The 25,133-nt window shown below is 34.4% G+C and overlaps 1 long non-coding RNA gene across 1 annotated transcript; it reads left to right on the top strand.

Moving 5' to 3' along the window:
• The first annotated feature begins 15,528 nt into the window (after positions 1 to 15,528).
• On the top strand, positions 15,529 to 24,741 carry LOC143222253 (uncharacterized). Its single transcript, XR_013012129.1, has 2 exons — positions 15,529 to 15,657; positions 24,429 to 24,741. It is a non-coding gene; the product is annotated as an uncharacterized LOC143222253 (long non-coding RNA).
• The last annotated feature ends 392 nt before the right edge of the window (positions 24,742 to 25,133 follow it).

Genomic DNA, 25,133 nt, shown 5'->3' with positions numbered 1-25,133 from the left:
ATACTGCAGGTACCAGTTTCACAAATTTAACTTCTGTGCAAGATTCCATGGTGCAAAGTGCTTTTAAAAGAAAATGTAGACATTTGTACTCTTTTGAAGGTACTCCACAAAAAGATCACACAAAATTCTATGCAAAGTGGTAATATGTATATTGATATATCAATTCTGTCAGTAATAACAAATTAATTTTGTCACTGTTTGTGTGGAAAAATAAATTGAGCTTAGAAATTACCAATGGATGTGGACTTACTGCATCTCTAAATCTTGTGTGCTAAGGGATGAACTGTAATGAGAAAATTTGGCATAGAAGTACAAAATGGAAAAGAACTGTTTCCTACTAACAAGTAATTTGTGTATCCTACATCATGCACTGGGAAAGGTAGAAACTGACAAAATTTTTTGTGGTATTATGAGCATGAAACCACCAAACACAAAGAAGTATTGGAACAAGCATTTCATATCTGTTTTAAATGTCACTGAAACAACTCATCAAAAACATGAAGAAAGCTACTGAAGATTTGTAAAAATATGGCAAAGTTACTGAAACACCTGCAACATATGATGGTACCTGGTAGAAATGAAACTACTCTTCCTTGCATAGTGTTATCACTGTTCTTCCAAGTGAATCTTGGAAATTCATACACCAGGAGCTGCTGAGCAGATGCTATTATTCCTGCTCTTCAAACATAATACAGGAGAACAAAAGAGTAAGAGGAACTTTACAGTTTGCTTAACAAACTATGATGGTTACATGCCTTCTATAAAATTAGTATGCATCATGATGATATTTCAAAATACACTGAGAATGGTGACAGCAGATTCTTTCATACAGTGAAGGAGTCATGACAATACGAAGAAACAATTGTAGAGAAAAAATGTGTATAGGGCATGTTCAGTAAAAGCTATAAACAGTTTTTCAAAACCTGGAAGGATATGAAAGGACTCAGAAATGAAAAAGAAATAAGGGGTGTTGGCAGACTAAATGATAAGGTTATTGATACAATGTAAGAGAGCTAGCTATATGCTTAACAAAGGGAGTAAAATGAAAGCCATCAAGCTCATCTATGAATGATTATCTAGTTATGATATCCTGATAAAATGCTTAGATTGTATCACTCAGAATGCTAATGAGTTCCTAAACCATATAATGTGGAATCTTTACCTCAAAAACACCTTTTTTAGTGCAAAATGTACAAAATGAGCCACTGCTGATGCTAACAGTACTTCCATTGATGAAATGCAGTCAAGAAAGAAGGAACTCAATTTGCTTAATTAACATCAACGTCAGAAATTTCACCAACAAACTCTTTGCTGATGCAGACAAAAATAGGCTATTTGAAGCACAAAATACAGCTTCCACGAAATGAGTAAAGCACCAATAGATAAGAAAATGTGAAAAATGGAGATAAGAAGTCAAAGAAAGAAAAGAAGGTGAAACTTGTACTCGAGGAGCTTAATAAAACCCAGAAACATTAAGGGTGCAAGTTTCACAATTTCTATGATGTGATATACCTTTTTCAACTATACAAAGACCCTTAAACTGACAATTCTGTGCCAAAATTTTCAAACACATTTTTCTCAAAATCTTAAAATTGACATTCTCATAATGATTTTTAACTCATAATTTCAGATCTGTCAATGCTATAGACTGCACAATTGGCATGAATATGCATTATAAATGTATCTCTAGTGTGTACTAAGGTAAAGTTGATAAAAGATTTGGTTATATTAACCAACCATTAACAAGTCATTGTAGAGTATGCAATATGAGCACACCTAAACCATAGAATCTTACCTTTGGTATTCTTTGTCTGTGTCATTTGCCACTAAAATTAAACTCATATAGATATACATAACAAATAAAATAAAAGGTCTATACTAAAGTATGGATGTCACACTATACACCTTGTATGTGTTATTATATTCATATAAATAAAATTTTAAAATTTCAACTGTATGCAATTTCTTTTATAAATTGCATAAAAGCTGTTGCATTTGTGTATTTTAACGTACCATAAACATGAAGAAACTAAAACAAACAGTACTGTGCTACTAAGTAAACAGGCAATTTAAATAACACATAATCATTGTGATACTTAAATGGTAAAATTTTGTGATTATACTTTGTTTGTTGAAAGACCATACTTAAATAGTATTCTTCATCAATGCAATAGAAAAAAATACAGAAGGTATTATTTTAAATGATAATGTATCAATTTTATCTTGGTTTTATAATTTACAATAAAATTAGTTAAACAGGAGAATAGTTAAGTAATTACAAAATAACTAAAAACAGAATCAAAACTGCTAATATGTACAACTTAGTTGAAAACATCACATAATTTTTTGTTTTAATCCAGTTTTTGGCTTTATTTTAATTCTTAAAAATAATCATGTAATGTCCAATACTCAACTTTTGTACATCTTACTTATGTTTTAAAAACTTTTAACAATTACTACAATGATGAACATACTATTACCTTGAAAACAGATTTTGTTAACCATGATTTTAAATATTATACAGAAAAGACAAGAGATACATAATTCCAATATAATGTTATAATTTATTCAAGACAAAACAATAACATTCTCACTCACCAACTTTTAATAAAAAATGTAAAGAAACATTCCAATCACATCAATGCTAAGATTGTAAAATACATTGTCTTTTACCACCTATTCTACAGTAGATCATATCATTAATGTGCATTATCTTTACTTAGTGAAAAATGTCTAACCAAATGAAATGTACCAAGCTTTTGGTAAAATGTTACAAGTCTGTTGTACATACAAAAAGTGTGTTAGAGAAGTATTTCTATTCCAGATATGCCTGAAAATGGTTGATGACAGTCTAATACACTCTGACAAGTTGGGCTGTAAGTCCATTTGAAAAATAAAAATACTTTTGGTCACTGTACATTTTGTATATTGTATTTACATAAGCTTTGCAACATCCAAAATGCATATTAATATTTTTTTGCAGTATTTTCGTTTAATAATTCTGTTATTTACCACAAACTGTCAGTAAATCAGCACATATGATGAAATGAATAGTTCATAACTAACAAATACATATCATACTGAATGACATTCTGTGAAAAGGTAATGGCATGTGCACTTTTACTCTCATCTATGCCAATGGGGTAAGGACTAAACATGATATAACTATAAAGCTACACCTAAAGGACTCAAACTATCATCTTGCAACAACACAAATAAAGTGGTCTACAAGTACTTAAAAAAGAAGCTACATTTCATGAACACTAATAGATAATATTAAATATAATAAAGTACATTAAATGTACTTTATTAATAATATCTGAAGTAACGAGTCAACTAGTTTATTACCATTGTGTGTATAATGTAATATTAATAATGAATCTCAAAGTTTTAGAACATAATCACATCATATATGCAGTTTCTATCATTAAATACAATACTAATTTTAAATGTGTTGCAAATAATGCTATTTTTATGGATGTATTTTGACTCATGTATGTAATGGTGGTGGTAAACAATATACCAGACATTCAGCATGGTCTTCTTAAATCAAAGTATAGACTTTCCAGTCTTTCAATAATCCATCGCTAGTTGTTGTTGTTGTTGGAATTTCACACAAAGCTACTCTAGCTGTCCCTAATTTAGCAGTGTAAGACAAGAGGGAAGGCAGCTAGTCATCACCACCCACCACCAACTCTTGGGTTACTATTTTACCAATGAATAGTAGAACTGACTGCCACATTATAACACCCCCTTGGCTGAAATGGCGAGCATGTTTGGTGGGATGGTGATTAGAACCCGCAACCCTTGGATTACGAGGCAAGAGCCTTAACATATTCTATGCCAGGCCAACGCAACGGTAGTGTCAAATTAATGAAGTACTTCTACCTATCAAATGGTCTTTAGTCAAAGTTTTTTGTGTTTTTTTTACTGAAAATCCTGGGCAGGTAGCCCTTGTGTAGCTTTGTGTGAAATTCAAAACAAACCAAACTAAAATCCACTACAGTGAATCAAATTTTTGAGATGCAAGACAGTACTTTTTCCACTGATACAGCAGAAAACTATATCTCAAATTATGTCACATTGAACTCTATATTGTAAACTACAGTGTGCCATGGTATGTTCACAATTGCAAACTTTAACATGCTAAGTTTCACTCTTCGAATGTAAACTACATCATATGTGCTATGTTGTGCTCCCAATTTTAAACTACAATGTGCCACGCTGTATATTTAATATGTGTAATCTACACCAGTAATTTCCCACTTGGATTAGGCAGGACAAAATTACAAGTTTTAGCAGGGTAGAAGTCATCTTCGGATAAGACAGCTTTTATATTTGTAAAACGAAGGTTATCTTTTGGAACTAGTTGCCTTTTGATTTGACAGATTCAGTTAATTTAGTGGGGTTTTAAAGAAAGTCTGAATAAATATATAAATGGTAAGGACTAGCTGCTCAAAACATATACAATGTACATTTACATATTATATTTATTATAGTTCATTATACATTATTCCAGAACATACTCTCTCCTTCTTTTCAGAAAATAACAGCTATTTCAATTATAAGATGAAAATTTGGAAGATGTATCACATTTAAGTGTGTAAAATAATAATCACAAATGAAATTAACAAGGAAATTTAAATTGTTCATTGTAGTGAAATGCAAAAATTATAAAAATAATCAATAGCATTGAACCTACTTAACAAGCTTTATTTGAAACAATACAATACTTTAAGATGTGTTTTTGAAATATTCAATACTCTACTTCCCGCTTTTAATCAGTAACAACGTTGCTATGAAAAAGTTTTAAAACAACATTACCAAGTGAAATGAATACGCTTCATACCCTATCTGTTAGGCTCACCAGTTTGATAGCGTCTGCATGCCTATTGAAATTTTGCTGTTGTCCACTTGGTTGGTTGGTTGGCATCTTATGGTGCAAAGCATCTAGGCTATCTGCGCCAAACAACTGGTAATAAATTATAAAGTATAATTATTAATATTTGTAAAAAGGAATCATGTTAAAACAAAATAAAGTCTAATTTTTATTTAAAATGTAAATAACATTAAAAAAGCTAATGGCCCTAAAGAAATTAAAAACATTTGTAAGGTGGACAGTGTCACCATCACCAATGACACTGTCCAGCATCACGGTGAAGGCTGTGGATAAAACAAAAATAAAATGGTACCATTGTAACCACAGCATGACAGTAAAATATAGGCCATTGTGATTTGTGTGTCCCAAATAAAAGAAAACAATGAGTTAAAAAACTGTGACCAATGGGCAAGTCTAGTCACGACAAATTCCTCCTTCCAATCCCTTAGGGAAACAAAACAGCCAAAGTCCAAAAGAGGGTTTTATTCGGAAAAGCTTGTTTCCACAATGCTCACTCCAACTGGCATGGAGTGAATACAGGACTATAGTCAATGTATGGAACAAGTACAGCAGTAATAACACCAGAGCAGAAGACTTACCTGTGGTATCAACAAGCTCGTTCCTGCAAATACCAACGTGATCTGATATCCAGAAGAATTGGATAGAAGTAGATGTTAAAAAAAACTGGACCAGTCAATTTTGAATATCAGTAAGAATAGGATGAAAATTGATGTGAAGTGATTTCAGGGCAAACAGAGAGCAAAGTGAATCAGTATAAATGCTATAAATAGTACAATTCAAGTAGCACTTAGCTTCTATGTGATCCAGGGCAAGAGAAATGCCATACTGTAGAGGGAATTCTGTGGACATCACCAAACCACAACAAACCATGGCAGAGCCCACAGAATCACCTAATTTTGAACCATTCATATAAATGGGAATGGAAATATGTTTCAAAAGATGTTTAACAAATAAAAGATGGTACTTCCAATTAGGAGTAACCACTTTTCTCAGTTGACTCAATGTAAAGTCACATTTGGGGATGGTTATAAGTCATGGTGGAATGGACTGACCAGTGGATACCAGTAATGTCATCCAAGGACTGAACCAATTCATCCAACTGTGCCTGGATAAGAAGGACAAAAGGAACAATAGCAGATCATCTGTTCTGAAAAGTATTGCCTACTGAGGAAGGAAAGCACAACCTCACATGGGATGCTGTAATAAGAATCGAAGTTTTGAAGCATACAGTAAAAATAGTTGCAAACAGTGTCAGTGTAGAGGAGGTTCATGAGACTATGTACAAACTCTGGACTGGGGGTGCAGAAAGTCCCTGATGATGAACAGGATACAGCATCTTATGACTCTCTTAAGGTAGCTAAATGCTTCGGCATCTAATTAGTGGTGTGCATTAATGGATTAACGAGATTCTCACTGTCCCTATCTATTGCCTAGTACTATCTGTAGTCCACTTCAGTAAATGACTGAGAGCAGCATGTAACTGCCACTCAATAAATCTCATGTTTGATGATTGACACAAGACATGGAAGTCATCAATATAGAGCCCATTGGCAACAGTAACAGGGAGTTGTCCAATGATGGCATTAATCTTTATACTGAAAAAAGACAAAGCCCTGAATGGCGTAGGAAGGAACAGGGAAATGTTAAACTCTCACAGACGTGGAACCACCTATCCGTTAAAAAGTATATGGCCACGCAACCCAAAATACCATATCTCCACGTAGTATCATAAGCCTTCTTAAGGTGAAAAAAGAATGACACAAGATGTTGCAACTTAAGAAGGGCTTCCCTGATTGATATTTCAAGTCAAATTAGGTGGTCCACAGTGGAGTTCTGTCATTGGGCTAGAGGAGGTTATTTGATTCGAAGAGCCAAACAAGATGAGCATTATCCATTCTCTCCGAGGCCTTACAGAAATAGCTCGTCAAAGCAATTGGACAGTAGTTTGAATAAATCTTGGGACCCTTTCCAGGCTAAGAGAAAGGTAGGACAATAGTCTGGCTCCATGTGTCAGGAAAAACATTCTCCTGCCAGATGTGGTTAAAAACAGTCAGAAGAGAAAGAGAAGCAGGACATAGACGGCACAGCATTTCATAGTGTACATCATCAGGTCCAAGTGATGTACTGCCAGACCGATGAAGGGCCAGTTTGAGTTCCACCAGTGTAAAGGGATGATTATAGTCATACAGAAAATCAGCTTGAAAGGAAAGAGGTGATTGCTTTGCCCAAATCTTGATGGCTAAGAAGTGCTAGATACCAGGCAAAATCTTTCACCTAGAGTATCGGCAATGCTCCACGTATCAGCTACTTCCTGGCCATCAGAGATCAAGATAGAAAGGAGGACAGAATTATACTGCCCAGTGACCTTCTGAATCTTGTCCCATATGACTTTGGAACTTGTGGTAAAAGTGATACTGGCTGACAATGTAATCCAAGATTCCTTCTGGTTTTGCAATCTTACCTGCTGAGCATGTGCACAAGCCCACTGATAAGTGATTTGGTTTGAAAGTGTGGGATACCTATGAAAGGTATCCCAGGGCTGTTATTGAGCCTTCTGTGTCATGTAGCAGGTAAGATTCCACCATGAACAAGGATACTGTGAAAAATATGTTGAGGTTTTATAAATACATTTAGCATCTGCCTGTATAATACAGTCAGTCACTGCTGCCACACAGTCATCTATCAATGGCAGGATCAAGTTCCAAGAGAGCAATGAAAGAGGGACAGTTGGCTTAATCTGGCTAACAGTGGGGCACTTGGGTTGGGTGGCATCAACCATGGCCAGTCTCTCTCAAAATGACAAGAAAATAATCACTGCCTCATAGGTTACTGTCAACCATCCATGACAAGTGGGAGAAGAGTGAAGGAGAGCAGACCGAGACACCAATAGTAGCACAAGACTGACTAGATGCATGAAAATAAGTATAAACACCAATACTGAAAAGAGAAAGGTTGTGATCTGAGAGCATACACTCTACAGAGCAACCTCTCCCATCAATATCAGCACCTCCTCAGAAGGAATTGCATTCATTAAAGTTCTCCAGGATTAAAAAGAGAGACAGCAACTGTTCAACAAGAGCATCAAAGTCTGATTGATCATAGATCTCTCAAAGAGACAGGTAACGAGAACAAACACGGATGGCTATGGGCTCCAAGGGCATATCGAGTAGCAAACATGGAGTGGGCACATGCTGATCAACCAGCAGTGCCACCCCTCCATCACACAACCTGTCATTTCTGTACAAAGGAAACTGCCAAAAGGTGACTGTATCAGCAGGTTTCAGAAATATTTCCTGTAAAGAAAGACATACAGGTTAGTAAGAATCAATCAGTGCTTTAATGTCACACAGATAAGAATGTAAACCTCAAAAGTTCCATTGTATTAAATTGGCCATTTTTACTTATGTATAGGCAAACTGGGTGTTTGACCACATCTTTTTTATTTAATTTCTTTATTTGAAAGAGGTCTTTACCCCTTCATGAATCCTGCCCTGGGTTGATTGGGTAATTTTTGAGCCTCAAGGTAAGAAATGTTGTGAACAGTTTTCAAATGCTGTTCCTCTTTTTCTTCCACCCACCTAGGGCATGAACAATAGTAAGATGGGTGAGAGCCACTACAGTTAACACAATGAGGGTCTATTGTGCACTTACAGGCCTCATGGCCCTTGCCACCTCAATGGGCACATTTCAAGGAACCTGTCATGTACGAAATCTTAAAACAAATCTACCCACATAAAAATTACCCCCTCATGGCACATACATGGACAGGAAGAACATTTATTATCTGGCATATTAACTTTTATGTATCACTCTGTTATTTATGGCAGGATAAATGTTGAAAAGAAAAAAACATTCAAACTTGTTCTATTTTGGAATATGCCTGCCCCTCCCTCCCCAAAGTGAAAACTGATTGCAGTTTGGATTGTAATATTACAGTTTGTTTCACGTACTTTTTGAAAGGAGTTATAATAATTCAGCATTAAATACATATAGATGAACAACTATGAATACTTCCTCAGTCATGGTGTGTACATCTATGGTGTTGGTTAGTGTTTACCGTAATTTCACAAAAAAATTTTAAAGTTCGTAAATAACTATTTTCTTATATTTCTTATGCATGGAAGTTGATGTTCCACAAAACCATTCATCCCCGACGATTTCTATTTTCTACATTCAAAGGTGATGAAATGTGCAAGCTACCTCAATGTCCTAAACAAGTTAAAGAATATATAGACTGCCTTTAACTAACTGTGCAATTCTTGGGGACTTTCATCATCATAATTTTCAACACATTAGAGAATATTATAACATTAATTTCTGCACTTACAAAAGATTGTTACCTGACAAAGCAAAGATCATAATTTTCAATCCAGGAACTATATGTCTTCTTAATATCAATTCAGTGCAAACTCATTATCGTCTGCTACAGACAAGGTCACGATTTTCTTTGGATCAATTTCAACCAAACTTCATAGTATGATACACACGACAGAGTAGTTAGTACTCGGCTCCATAGCAAAAAATATTTTTAACTCCACAGTCTTGAACCAATCTTTATTCTTAACTTTTTTTAGTTTTCTCTAGAATCTTAATTTAGATTATCTTGGAAAATTAAGTTTTTCATTAAAAATATCAAACATTCACAGTTTTGCCAGAAACAAAATAGGAAACAAAGCACATGGTCAAACCCTAAGTAGTAGGGTTACATCCAAGAACCTTTTACAATTTAACATGGTCAGTTTTATGTTAAGTGTTTAAATGTAAGATTACCAAAACATATTCTTATTTGGACTCAGGAAAGTGGAAGAACAAATGTGGTTTATCAAGAAACACACAGACAACCAACAAACAGAGTGTAGAGATGGATTAGTAAAGGTAATAAGTAAATGAAAATAACTGTAACAAGATTTCAGTAATGTAGAATCAAGATGGTGTGAAATAATTCATTCACTTTACGAAATCAAATCAACGTTTAATAGTATGCAATAAATCTAAAATGAAGCTGTTCAAAATGAAACATGTTCTCAAATTTATTGTGTAACTATTAAACATTAGATACATTTAATACATCCCTGTAAGAGATGTAAGCCAAAAGGACAACTGCAAATTTCAACCATAAGGTAAAGTAGTTCTTTGATTAATTAATCCTTGTGAAGCAAGGTTATAGCTTTCATCCACAGTAAGATAGATCATTAACATTACCTTCACAGATTTATTGCTGCCATCATGGAAAATCACAACCTTTAACCTTGGAGAAATATTATAATAAAAAAGTAGATGCATATTGTCACCAGTTATAAAGAATAGTAAAAACTCTAATAAAAAAACAAACCATACAGTGTAAATGGTCCATTCAAGTAATTTTCATCCTTCTAAGTAGTAAAATAACCACTATCACTGATATTGTGTTCTAAAATAATTAACCAACAATAATAACTAAAACATACCTACTTAACTATCATAACCACATTAAAAGAAAGGATGTCATACTGCCAACCACCCCACATAAACTATTTTGGCCTACAGTTTGGAAAAGACAATGCTGTTTAATTTCTAGCAAACTATGAAAATCATATTATAAAATTATACTAGAATGAGTTTTATATAATTGTGGTGTTTAAACTAAAATAGATATCAAACCAACATAAAAAAATAACTTTTCTCTTAATTTTTTAAACAAGCATCCACATTCTGTATGGATACATTAATGTATGAAGGGCAATCTGATTCATGAGACCAAAAACTCTTTGACTTAAAAGTCACCACATGTTGAAACACTGTCTGTTTAACCAATTTACTAACATCTAAAAAGGTCAGTTGCTCATAATGCAATGTCATTCTCTACCCTATATTCAACTTTCAGTGACACTAGGATGCAAGCAGACTAAGGTTCTACTGAGGGAGTCATATTACCAAACAACTGTCATTGTGAACCTCCAAATTATCCACCAAAAATGTTAATGTAACCAATAAATCTCTAACAAACGACACACAAGGTTAATAAAGTTAGGTTATGGTTTTCATTTACAGACATTACATCACGTACAACATACTCTTATTTTAATTATCAACATTGTTGCATTTATCTATTGCACAGTGTCATAACCAAATAATGGTTCTTTAATTGGCATTAGGAAGATATATTTAACACATCTATATGTTATGTTTTGCAACTACAAGGTAACAGTAAACAGTAGGGTAACATAAACATGAAAGCTAAGCACCACAAAAACAAGACTTCTATTACGTAAATAAGGCAATACGAAGAAAGTGTAATTACAACACCACCTCTTAACTCCATGGAGGGAATGATCATTCCATTATTCTTGCTTAGAAATGTAACTTTGTGTAACATGATGTTAACAAGTTAATTTTATTTATTCACTAGAAGTTTTTTTTGTTATGTACCAAGTTTGTAAACTCCTCTTATAACCTTATGACACGAAATAAACCCTACATACAGTTTGAAAATTTACTTTGGCAAGGTTAAATACATTCTGCCTACCACAACTAACAGATTTCAAACCTCGAAAAACTATCTTTATGCTTCATATGGTTAATAAAGTCAAATACATTTTGCCCAATGCAACAAAACCACTAGACTTCATAATCTAAAAATAGTTCAGTGTTTAATATGATGACTGAAAAATGATTTCACACAGCAAGAAAACTTCGGCTCCAAGATTATACTGTATATTTGAATTACACTAGCCTGCTAGTGGACTCTCAGATTTTATTGAGAGAGTCAAATTACCATACAACTGTCACTATGAGCCTTCAACTTATTCACCAAAAAAGGTGAAAAATGGCCATGGCAAGCTAAACACTTTCTGCCCAATACAACTACTGGACTCTAAAAATTGAAAAATGATCTTCATACTTCACAGGGCTAAATACATTCTGCCCATCAAAACTACTGAGATCTAAAACATAAAATATGATCTTCATACTTCATATGGCTGAATAGATCCTGTCCAAAACGTGGCTCGGACATTAGCAGCTTTAACATCTCTTACTGTCACGATACATTTCACACAAGGTCATATATGTTAACAACACAATCTTCCGACAAATAACTTTTTTCTAGAAAACTTCAGTACAAACTGATGATCAGTTTACAGCTCGCTAGATGGCATTGCAACAGGTGTTCTCAATGACATTCGACAAGTGGCACAAATTAGAAAGCGTGGCACATGGTTCTTAAAAAAAAACAAAGAAACAGTTCAAGTATTATCATCATTATAACTAAACACACAGTGAGCTATTTTAATGGATTATTCATCCATAACATTCTCGTCATTATCGTCCAATTCTGGTACAAAATCCAACTGCAAAACTGACGTGTTTCTATGAAACTTCCCACAACTATGGGGTAGAAGATGTAGAAATATAAACAAATAAAATAATTAGTTCAATAAATATTCAAAATAGAGATGTAAACCCAAAGTATATAATAATTTCATCTAACTGTTTTGCTGTTGATATATTTGATGCTATCTAACACTGAATATCTCCTGGCATAAAAAAAAAAAAATTCATACTTAATGTTTCTTTAATTATAATAGATCTAGACTGCATCACCTTACTCCATAACTGTAAGCAAAACAATGTCCTTCCTTTAAAGTCTTAAAGATAAAACTGCTTACTGAGACCTTACAATATCAAAGACTAACTCAGAAACTTAAAAAAAAGTCATGCTCCAAGTCAGGATCAAATAAATAAATTCAGAATATAATCTGTATCAGAAGAGAACTAATACAACAGATAACATAAGCTTTAAAAATATATGCATAACTAGTTACTCAAATATCATATCAGCACACACACATCTATACAAAAGAAACTCACATACGATAAACTAAATTCATTCATAAGTTCTCAAAATAAGAAACCTCTTGATGCTAAAAACATATCGTACCGAACTTAAATAAGTGACTACAGTAGTTCTAACTGCCATATTTTTATAGCAGCCCTACAATAATTGTTGTAAATACTAATATTAAGGCTAACTGACAATGCTAATAGTATAACTATCTATTGATAACTCTCATAAATAATGTATACACTTAACTACAATATACGTTTGTTTTTAACATACTGGATGGTCATGTTTCTTTGTTCATTACCAAATGCACTATTCTTAGACCAAACAAGTTGTTGCAATGTTCTGTTTCAATGTGTTTACTCTGACATCTACCAACCCATCCATTCCCTGTCAATCTTTTACACCTACAGACATCATATAACTTACACTAAATAAAAAGGAAAAAACAGGAAGCCACTTCACTATTAGATAATGTATATGGTATGCATGAAAAACTCCCTAAACAGTTACTAAGAAATAGCCAAAAATAACACAACTGAGTGCAAAACATGATAATACACAGGCTTATGTAACACAGTGGTTATTCTCAGAAAAAATAATAATACCCATCTCCTTTTATGAATTTTACTAACTTTAACTTTTTAGCGGGTGTTTGACGCAGATAGCCTAGTTGGTTTGCACCGTAAAACGTCAAACCAACCAACCGATCGCTTGTCTCGCATTAGAAAATTAGAAGTTAGGATAGCGAGATGTGGGTGCGCGTGCCCACAACATCCCACATCTATATCACACTTTACTGTCTGCAGACAGTTGTGACTGCTCTCTCAAGTTAAAATAAGAAAAAGATAAAGATGAAAAGTAATAAATAATACCTGAAAATAAGGTACTACCCTATGTGGGTAAGTAAGATAAAACTTAGCTTCTGAAGCTAGCATTCCTACCCCCAATATCGTACAGGTACTAATTAACACGACGTTAGTAAAGTGATAGTTTACTGTGACTGTCATTCCTTGATATTTAACTTATGGTATACATCCACATAAAGTTGTGCCAAGTTCTTAAATGACCTTAATTTTAAATTAAAATAACTTTTAATAATTTTTGTTTTCTTTGTATTTATTTGAATAATTTAATGATTTTGTCAAAAATTTCTTTATTAAATTCATTAACTTTTAATTTTTGTATCAGTATATCAACGTTATAAATAAAATATTGTAATTTATTACAAATTTTAGTATATCTGAATAACTGTAAAGTTATAATGTTTGTTATAGATGGGTATGGCACATTACTATGTAAGGAGGGTAAACCATAAATTGGAAGATCAAAATATTTTATTTTGTCAAAATATTGATGTCCTTTTTATCAATTACTTTAACTTCTAAATCTAAATAATGCATATCTGTATTAGAAATAGAAGTATTTTCAATTTCTAATTCTGGTGGATGAATGGTGTCAATAACATTATATACTTCAGCATTATTTATGCTAAGTAAATTATCAATATATCTGTAAATTAAAGTAAAAATATCTGAGTTTGCATAGTTTTCAATAAATACATTTTCATAGTAATATAAATATGAATTTGCTACACAAGTTGAATAGTTAGTTCCCACTGGAACTCCTGTTACTTGTTTAAAAACCTGTTTATTGAAAAAATAAAATTATTATAAATAAAGAAACTTAATATATTTCTGATGTTTTTGGAACTATATTTTCTTTTTGCCAGTTCAATAAAAGGATAACAGTATTATTGTATTAATGAATTTGAAACAAAGATTAAATCTTTTAATAGTATTGTGGTGTATAATGTTGTAAAATCAAATGTTTGAATACTATTTACCTGCTCATACTTTCTTAGATATTCTAAAATAGGTTGGAAATTTTCTATTATCCAAAGTGCATGTCTTTTATTGTTAATACTTATATTTTCTATTTTATCAAGTATCATATACATATATGCATAATAATTTAAATGTAAATGTATGTTATAAAACACCAGTTCACTAAAATACAGCTAAGACAGGGAAGACTAAAGGTTAGTTTTATATTATTGAATATGGTAACACAAGTGCAAGTTAGCTAGGCATGACTGGAAGGTCAATATAGTCATAAATGTACATATAAATATAAATGTTATGAGACTTAAGCTACTTAGACTAAACACATTTGTATTGTTGTGTCATAATTTTTAGTCATTCTAAAATGAAAGAAGCATAATTTTTATTCCCTAATTTTTTTATGATGGTTATTAGGTTGGTCAGTTGACCTCTCATAGTTATGGTATAGAAATTAATATAAAATATAGTCTTACTGAAAACAGATGTCTGAAATGTATTTAGGAGGTTTTAGAGGTCACACAAATATTTGAGATTTTTGGGATAAAGAAGTTTTTTTTTTTTTTAATTTTAACGTGAAATCATTTTGCACTTGGACTAGCAAAGAAACAGGCTTGATGTTTTCACAAACAAACCTTTAGCAAAATATTTCATTAAAAATATTTTTTTGTGTACAAAACATTTGTAATCTTTACTAAGGGTCTACTGAATTTTGTGAAGATGAACATGCTATATCAAAAGTTATAGTGCAAATACTTAACATTTCCAAATGTGTAGACAAACTCTTTTTACATTATACAGAGCCTGTTTCAAAAAGGTTAATGACAAAATCATTAAATTATTCAAATAAATACAAAGAAAACAAAAATTATTAAAAGTTATTTTAATTTAAAATTAAGGTCATCTAAGAACTTGGCACAACTTTATGTGGATGTATACCATAAGTTAAATATCAAGGAACGACAGTCACAGTAAACTATCACTTTACTAACGTCGTGTTAATTAGTACCTGTACGATATTGGGGGTAGGAATGCTAACTTCAGAAGCTAAGTGTTATCTTACTTACCCACATAGGGTAGTACCTTATTTTCAGGTATTATTTATTACTTTTCATCTTTATCTTTTTCTTATTTTAACTTGGGAGAGCAGTCACAACTGTCTGCAGACAGTAAAGTGTGATATAGATGTGGGATGTTGTGGGCACGCGCACCCACATCTCGCTATCCTAACTTCTAATTTTCTAATGCGAGACAAGCGATCGGTTGGTTGGTTTGACGTTTTACGGTGCAAACCAACTAGGCTATCTGCGTCAAACACCCGCTAAAAAGTTAAAGTTAGTAAAATTCATAAAAGGAGATGGGTATTATTATTTTTTCTGAGAATAACCACTGTGTTACATAAGCCTGTGTATTATCATGTTTTGCACTCAGTTGTGTTATTTTTGGCTATTTCTTAGTAACTGTTTAGGGAGTTTTTCATGCGTACCATATACATTATCTAATAGTGAAGTGGCTTCCTGTTTTTTCCTTTTTATTTAGTGTAAGTTATATGATGTCTGTAGGTGTAAAAGATTGACAGGGAATGGATGGGTTGGTAGATGTCAGAGTAAACACATTGAAACAGAACATTGCAACAACTTGTTTGGTCTAAGAATAGTGCATTTGGTAATGAACAAAGAAACATGACCATCCAGTATGTTAAAGACAAACGTATATTGTAGTTAAGTGTATACATTATTTATGAGAGTTATCAATAGATAGTTATACTATTAGCATTGTCAGCTAGCCTTAATATTAGTATTTACAACAATTATTGTAGGGCTGCTATAAAAATATGGCAGTTACAACTACTGTGGTCACTTATTTAAGTTCGGTACGATATGTTTTTAGCATCAAGAGGTTTCTTATTTTGAGAACTTATGAATGAATTTAGTTTATCGTATGTGAGTTTCTTTTGTATAGATGTGTGTGTGCTGATATGATATTTGAGTAACTAGTTATGCATATATTTTTAAAGCTTATGTTATCTGTTATATTAGTTCTCTTCTGATACAGATTATATTCTGAATTTATTTATTTGATCCTGACTTGGAGCATTACTTTTTTTTAAGTTTCTGAGTTAGTCTTTGATATTGTAAGGTCTCAGTAAGCAGTTTTATCTTTAAGACTTTAAAGGAAGGACATTGTTTTGCTTACAGTTATGGAGTAAGGTGATGCAGTCTAGATCTATTATAATTAAAGAAACATTAAGTATGAATTTTTTTTTTTTATGCCAGGAGATATTCAGTGTTAGATAGCATCAAATATATCAACAGCAAAACAGTTAGATGAAATGATTATATACTTTGGGTTTACATCTCTATTTTGAATATTTATTGAACTAATTATTTTATTTGTTTATATTTCTACATCTTCTACCCCATAGTTGTGGGAAGTTTCATAGAAACATGTCAGTTTTGCAGTTGGATTTTGTACCAGAATTGGACGATAATGACGAGAATGTTATGGATGAATAATCCATTAAAATAGCTCACTGTGTGTTTAGTTATAATGATGATAATACTTGAACTGTTTCTTTGTTGTTTTTTTAAGAACCGTGTGCCACGCTTTCTAATTTGTGCCACTTGTCGAATGTCATTGAGAACACCTGTTGCAATGCCATCTAGTGAGCTGTAAACTGATCATCAGTTTGTACTGAAGTTTTCTAGAAAAAAGTTATTTGTCGGAAGATTGTGTTGTTAACATATATGACCTTGTGTGAAATGTATCGTGACAGTAAGAGATGTTAAAGCTGCTAATGTCCGAGCCACGTTTTGGACAGGATCTATTCAGCCATATGAAGTATGAAGATCATATTTTATGTTTTAGATCTCAGTAGTTTTGATGGGCAGAATGTATTTAGCCCTGTGAAGTATGAAGATCATTTTTCAATTTTTAGAGTCCAGTAGTTGTATTGGGTAGAAAGTGTTTAGCTTGCCATGGCCATTTTTCACTTTTTTTGGTGAATAAGTTGAAGGCTCATAGTGACAGTTGTATGGTAATTTGACTCTCTCAATAAAATCTGAGAGTCCACTAGCAGGCTAGTGTAATTCAAATATACAGTATAATCTTGGAGCCGAAGTTTTCTTGCTGTGTGAAATCATTTTTCAGTCATCATATTAAACACTGAACTATTTTTAGATTATGAAGTCTAGTGGTTTTGTTGCATTGGGCAAAATGTATTTGACTTTATTAACCATATGAAGCATAAAGATAGTTTTTCGAGGTTTGAAATCTGTTAGTTGTGGTAGGCAAATACCAACGTGGCCCAATGTCAAGTAAAACTGGATAGAAGTAGATGTTACCAAAATGGGCAAGTCAGTTATGAATATCAGCAAGAACAGGGTGTGAACTAACGTGAAGCAATTCCAGAGCCAGTAGAGAACTAAGCAAGTCAATATAAATATTGCAGTTTGAGTACTGCTTAACTCTATGTGATCCAGGGCAAAAGAAATGGCATACAGTTCAGCAGTGAACATAGAAGCTTGTAGAAGGGATTCTGTGTGCAACCACTGAACTGCAACAAACCATGGCACAGCCAACACAGTCACCTGATTTCAAACCATCTGAATAAATAGGAATGGAAAGATTTTTCAAAAGATGTTCAGCAAACAGCAGACAGTATTTCCAATTGGCTGTGTCTGCTTTTCTCAGATGACTTAATGATAGGTCACATTTGGGGATTGTAAGAAGCCATGGTGAGATGGGTTGACCAGTGGATACAGCAATATTGTCCAAGGACAGACCCAATTTATCCAACTGTGCCTGGATACAAAGGCCAAAAGGAGCAATTGCAGATCATTTGTTCTGAAAAAGCATGGCCCACCAAGGAAGGAAAACACAACCCCAGGTAGGATGCTGTGGTAAGGACAAAAGTTTTGAAGCATACAGTAAAGACAGTTGCAAAGAAGGTTCATGAGACTATGTATAAGCTCTGAACTGGGGAAGTGTGGAAAGCCCCAGTGCAGAGCTGAAGTCCTTGACGATGAATGGGATCCAGCATCGTTAACGCTGAGGGTCTAGCAGAGCCACAGACCAGTGATCCGCAGTCGAGTTTCAATCAAATAAGGGAACAATATATTTTTAGCATAGAACATCGATCTACTCCCCAAGTGGTGGAAGAGAGAACACGGAGAATGTTCAGTGCTCTTGTACATTTTACCCGTAGCTACTTGATGTGTGGTATAAAGGTCAGTATAAAGGTCAAAGAAAAGCCCCAAGAACTTTGTCTCAAAGACCATACGCAGCACAACTTCACTGATACAGAGTTCAGGATCAGGGTGAATACCCTATTGGGTTTTAGAGAGAGAGAAGTTAAAGCTGTTTGCTGTGGTACACTTCAGTAAACGATTGAGGGCAGTCTATAGCTGCCGCTCAATATACCTCATGTTCGGAGACTGACGAAATGTGAAAGTCGTCAAAAAATAGCCCATTTGCAACACTGAGAAGGATGTGTTCAGCGATGGCAATAATTTTTTACTGGAAAGTGTGACACTCAAAACACAGGCCTGAGGGACTCCAAGTTTTTGTAAAAAAGAACGAGAAAGTGTCGAACTCACACGAACTTGGAAACTCCTGTAAATTAGAAAAAGTTTAATAAAAATGGGCAAATGGCCATGTAACCCATATATATGGAGGTCTTACAAAATGCCATACCTCCATGTTGAATCATAAGCCTTCTCAATGTCAAAGAATATTAATACAAAATATTGTCTTTTGAGAAATGCTTCAAGTCGAATCAAGTGGTCCATGGTATAGTACTGTCGTCAAACCCACACTGGGTTGGCGAGAGGAAGTTGTTTGATTTGAGGAACTAAACAAGATGGGCATTAACCATCCTGTCTAATGTCTTACAGAAATAGCTCGTCAAAGCAATTGGAATGGTAGTTTGAAGGAATCTTGGGATCCTTCCCAGGCTTAGAGAAAGTTAGGGCAATAGCCTGGTGCCAGGAATCAGGAAAAACATTCTCCTGCCAGATCTGTTTAAAAACAATCAAAAGAATAGCAAGAGAAGCCATAGATAGATGGGGCAACATTTCATAGTATACATCATCAGGTCCAACTGATATACTGCCAGACTGAAGAAGGGCCGGTTTGAGTTCCACCAGTGTAAAGTGACGATTATAATCATAGAGACAATCAGCTCAAAAGGAAAGAGGTGATCGCTTTGCCTGAGTCTTGATAGCTAAGAAGGTGGAGGAAGAAGCAGAAGTGCTAGATACCCGGCAAAAGCTTTCACCTCGAGTATCAGCTACTTCCTGGCCATCAGAGAGCAAGATCAAGAGGGGACAGAATTATATTGCTCACTGACCTTTCGAATCTTGTCCCATATGACTTTGGAACTGGTGGTAGAAGATATCCAAGTTGTGAATTTATTTCAAGATTCCTTCTGGCTTTGACGTCTTACTCACTGAACATGTGCACAGGCCTGCTGGAAAGCAATGCAGTTCAAGAGTGTGGGATATCTACAGAAAGTATCCCAGACCCGTTTTTGAGCCTTCCGTGGGATGTGGCAGGCAGGATTCCACCATTGAAAAGGATACAGTGGAAAATGTGTCAAGATTTTAGGAATACACTGCGCAGCTGCCTGCATAATACAGTCAGTTACTGCAGCCACATAGTTGTCTATTAATGGCTTAAAGACGATGGCAGGATCAAGTTCTTCGAGAGCAATGAAAGAGGTCCAGTTTACTTGAACCAGCTTCCACTGGGGCACACGAGTCAGGTAGCATCAACCACAGCCAGTCTCTCTCAAAATTATAGGAAAATGATCACTGCCTTATGGATTATTGTCAACCCTCCATGAAAAATGGGAGAACAATGAAGGGGAGCAAATTGAGAGATCAATAGCAGGACTGACTAGGTGCATGAAAATAATAAGAAGAAGAACCAGTACTGAAAAGAGAAAGGTGGTGATCAGAAAGCTTATGCTCTACAGAGCGACCCCTCCTATCAATATCAGCACTTCCCCAGAGAGGATGATGCCCATTAAAGTCTCCCAGAATTAAAAATGGATATGGCAACTGTTCAATGAGAGCATCAAGGTCTGTCGATCATATGTCTCTCCAGGCGACAGATAGACAGAACAAACAGTGATGATATGACCCAAGGAAACACGGATGGCTACGGCCTTCAAGTGTGTGTCAAGTGGCAAAGACAGGGTGGGCACATGCTGGTCAACCAACAGTGCCACCCCTCCATGCACTCATCCATCACACAGCATGTCATTTCTGTACAAAGAAAACTGCTGAAAGATGAATGTATCAGCAGGTTTCAGAAATGTTTCCTGTAAGGAAAGATATTCAGGATGGTAGGAAGCAATCAGTGCTTTAATATCATCCAGATTAGAACATAAACCTCAACAGTTCCATTATATCAAGGTGGCCATTTTTATTTGTGTGTAGGCAAATTGGGTGGAGAGCCCTTGTGTTTACAACCACATCTTTTTTCTTTATTGTCTTTGTTCCAGTGGGTCTGTCAACCTCCATGGATCTGCCCTGTGTTGATTGGGCAGGTCATTGTTGTTAAAAGAGGATTCCAGCAACTGAGGACATGAATGAATAAATGATCACTTTGAATCTTGGAGTGGGAGAGATGTCCATACCTGGAACCAGTGGAAGTGGATCTTGGGGTTTGCTGGATGGTTGGTTGATTTAGTGTTTAATGGCCCAAAGCAGCTCGGCTATCTGCGCCAAATGTCCGGTAAAAAGGTAAAAGTAAATGTAGTAAAATTCATAAAAGGAAATGAAGGTAAAACAAAACAGCATTGAAAAACATAAATAGCATGAAACCAATGTTGACATCTAGTCTACAATGTTATGAGAGAAACCAGAGTAAAAGAAGTTGTAAAAGACTTTCCGTAGCAGTTTGCTGGAATGTGTGTTAGTGACAGAGATGGGTGTTGACATTGATTCATCAACCTTTTTAACCATGGAAGTCAAAAGACTTCATTTGGTTTGAGAATGATTCTTTTGGAGGCACAGAGAGATCTGTCTGCACTCCCACTGTGGTAGTGGAACAAAGTGCAGCAGCATACGTCCAAGATGAAGTGGTAAACAGCAACTTTTGAGCCTCAAGGTAAGTGATGTTTTGAATTGTTTTCAAATGCTGCACTTCTTCTTCATCCAAAAATTTAGCACAAGAACAAAAGTAAGACAGTTTACAGCTATTGCAACTGACACGAGTGTCCTTTTCACACTCATAGGCATTGTGGTCATTGCCACTGCAATGAGCAAACATCAAGGAGCCACAACATGATGTCTTAAAGTGACCGAACTACTGGCATTGGAAACATCTGAGAGTGTTTGGAGTGAATGGCAGTACCTTGCAATTAATATAACCTACCTTGATGTTGGTAGGTGGATGCAGTGATGTAAATATCAGAATGAGGACATAGGTAGGCATCATAATTCCATCTTTGCAAGTGGAGATATGCCTCACAACAGAAACTCCTTTGGTGGAGAAACCAGTGAGAATCTCCAACTCAGCGATGTTCTTCAAAACCCTCTTTACAATAACTCATCATCACAAATTCAAAGTAAAATGATGCATAACCTCAATAGGTAAATCTCCAAACACCTTTGAATACAAGAGAAATTCACTGTGTTGAGATATGGATGTTTTTTGACTGACTTTGGAGAGCCAGCAAGTCCCTCTAGTCCCTTCTGATTGAAAAAGGGAGACATCTGCCCTAAAAGTTTGCCTAAAAGAGAATGTAATATAAGAAATTGAAGTACAGGTGTTGCAGATGTTGAAGATTGCTGCTCAGAATCTTCAAATCGTGGTCATTTACCTATGGACTGTTTTTCACTATGGTTTTTATTTGGAGGATCCATAATAAAAAAAAAAAGAATGTTTCAGTGTCCACTGACCCCACCCACCATGAAGCCCCACAAGGGGATACTTTTATGCCAAACAAGGACACTGCAGTTTCATGAGCACTATACCCAAACACCAACACCAGACACAATGTCCATGACACCTGATGAAAACATCCAACACTGGTACTTGGTTGACCCTAGCCCAAGTGGACCAGCTGACTGATCCTAGGGGAGCCACCCCAAGGCTGCCTGTCTACAGGAATTCAAGGCCAAAATGGTGTTTTATTGTTGGACTCCTCAACCATTAGGCACAGCAAACACATGGGTGGATGTTTAGATCCCAGAGGAGATCAACTGAAAAAACAGAACCTTCCCTGGGAGGTCCCCTCACCACATACAAGAATCCACACTTAGGGTGAGAGACTAGCAAACTAGAGGTTGAAACTGATAGACAGTGTATCCTCAGTGCAATGTGGGTCCTACTTCCACAGTCACCTTCAAAACTTCGAATACATTTTATAATCCCATGTTGTAGCTTATACCCAGGGACTTTTATTTTTTTAAATATGCAGCGTATTTTATCTCATGTTAATGTGTTTTGGTATATAGTTTGAAAATTTAAGCCTTAAACCAAAACACATTCATTTGAAATTAAATTTTTTTTTTTAAATACACTGCACATAAATTTAATCATGTTAGCTTGACACGTCCCCCTGCTGAGTCCAAGCTGATCTTTCCCTGTCTGCAGGTATGATCAAATAAAGTATTTTATCTCTCATAAAAGGATCATTTTTTCATTCAAGTTAACCAGTTCTTCAACATCAATATTATAGGAATTTTATTCCAAATGTGTTAAATTTTCTTACTCTGTTTATGGAAATTGACAGGCACGCAAGACCTGAGTCTTACTTTTAGTTGCAACAGGTGGTAGCAGACAAGTTATTGGTGGCTGGTGCTATAAGTGTCAGTTTGTTTTGAGAAAAAAAATTGTTTGTGACCTAAAAATTTAAGTTATTCATTTTTAAGAAAACTTTTCTCTGATATGGATAGATGGCTAAAGAAACATGCATCACACAAGAAAACCTCAAATGATGCATAAATGCAGCCTTGTTCTAGTGAAACTGAAGTTAGTGAAAATAATACGCATAATTATAGACATTTAAGTAATATGGAGCATGGTAGCAAGAAAAGAAAACAAAGACAAACTGGACTCACCAGTCAAGTGATGAATATTTGAAGTATGATTTTATAACTGCTGGTAGCAATAATTACTTGCTACTTATTGGAATATGTGCTCCTTGCTCTTCCATATTATAACATGAGAACATGAAACCCTCAAAACTAAAACGTCACTTGGGTACCAGACATCCAGAATACTTGATTAAGCCAACAGATTATTTTCTACACAAGCAAAATGAAATTGTTTTTCCAAACAAATAATATCACACACTTTTTCCTTGAGATCTTCCAATGAAGACTTGTTTATGGTCTCATATGAAATTTCAAAACTAATAGGTGCATTATGGTATTCACAGAGGCATTAGCTGTGAAGAAAATGCCCTTACCTTTGAATTCAAATATGCTGTGTTAAGAATGTGTTGAAGTAATAAACTATATAAAATGTAGTTCATTGAATTCCTGAATATTTACTGCTTTGTGCAAAGAATTAGGAAGTGAACACAAGCATCTCCTGTTACATTGTAAAGTTCGTTGGTTATCAAAAGGAAACATCTTTAAAAGACTCAATGAAATGAAGAATGAACTTATCTTGTTTTTGAAGCAACATCTCCTATCAGCAAAGGATGTTATATTTGAATTTAGAGAAAGCTTTCCTAATTTGCATTGGTTAATTAAGGTGGCCTATTTATGTGGTATTTTTGGCTTCTTAAGTGTGTTAAATCTAAATTTACAAGGTGCTAACAAAAAATATAAGCAGCTATAAAAAATTACATTGTGGGTACCTCAAGTTAAGAAGAGAAATTATAAGTCTTTCTCTACTTTAATAGAATTGCATAACTAAGATGAAGAAGATGATATTCCAGATGAGACTTTCTCATCAATCAAAAAGCATCTTTTGGGGCTAAAATCATGCTTGGAGAAATATTTTCCTCCAACTGACAAGAGTAAAATGTGGATCAGGAACCCTTTATTGTTCATATGGAAAATGAGGAAGGTTTACAACTCAGTGAATCAGAAATTGAATCTGTTATTGAACTGTCCCATGATACTGCACTGAAAGACTGTTTTAGTTAAGTCTCATAAATTTTTAGACTGATCTGTTGTGCTCAGTATCTAAATTGATAAAAAAAAGCATTGAAATTTTTTGTGTCCTTTGTCATGACTTAAAAATGCAAATCAGCCTTCTCAACATTGGTTTTCTTAAAAAACAAGTACAGGAACAGATTAGACATTGAACCAAATTTGAGGATCAAACTGACTTCTGTTCCTCCTGATTTGAAATTACTGTGTGATGAAAAACAGCATTATTCTTCTCATTAGGGAAGTTGTTTCTTAAAAGAGCATTAACAAATATACAGTTATTGTAAAAATTAAATAACAATGAAGCATAATTTCTTTTTACACAGTACTACTATAAAACACCTGTATATTTTATAAATGATGATGTATTGATAGAACTATTGCTTCCAGTTTGATGTTAACACTTAGCCATGTTTTAGAGGGTTATCTACTTAGGTATTTGAGGTGTCCCT

This window comes from Tachypleus tridentatus, chromosome 8 (genome assembly GCF_004210375.1).
Source record: "Tachypleus tridentatus isolate NWPU-2018 chromosome 8, ASM421037v1, whole genome shotgun sequence".
NCBI lineage: Eukaryota > Metazoa > Arthropoda > Merostomata > Xiphosura > Limulidae > Tachypleus > Tachypleus tridentatus.
The sequence above is the reverse complement of the archived record's forward strand: the minus strand, read 5'-3'. Positions and strand labels throughout refer to the sequence as shown.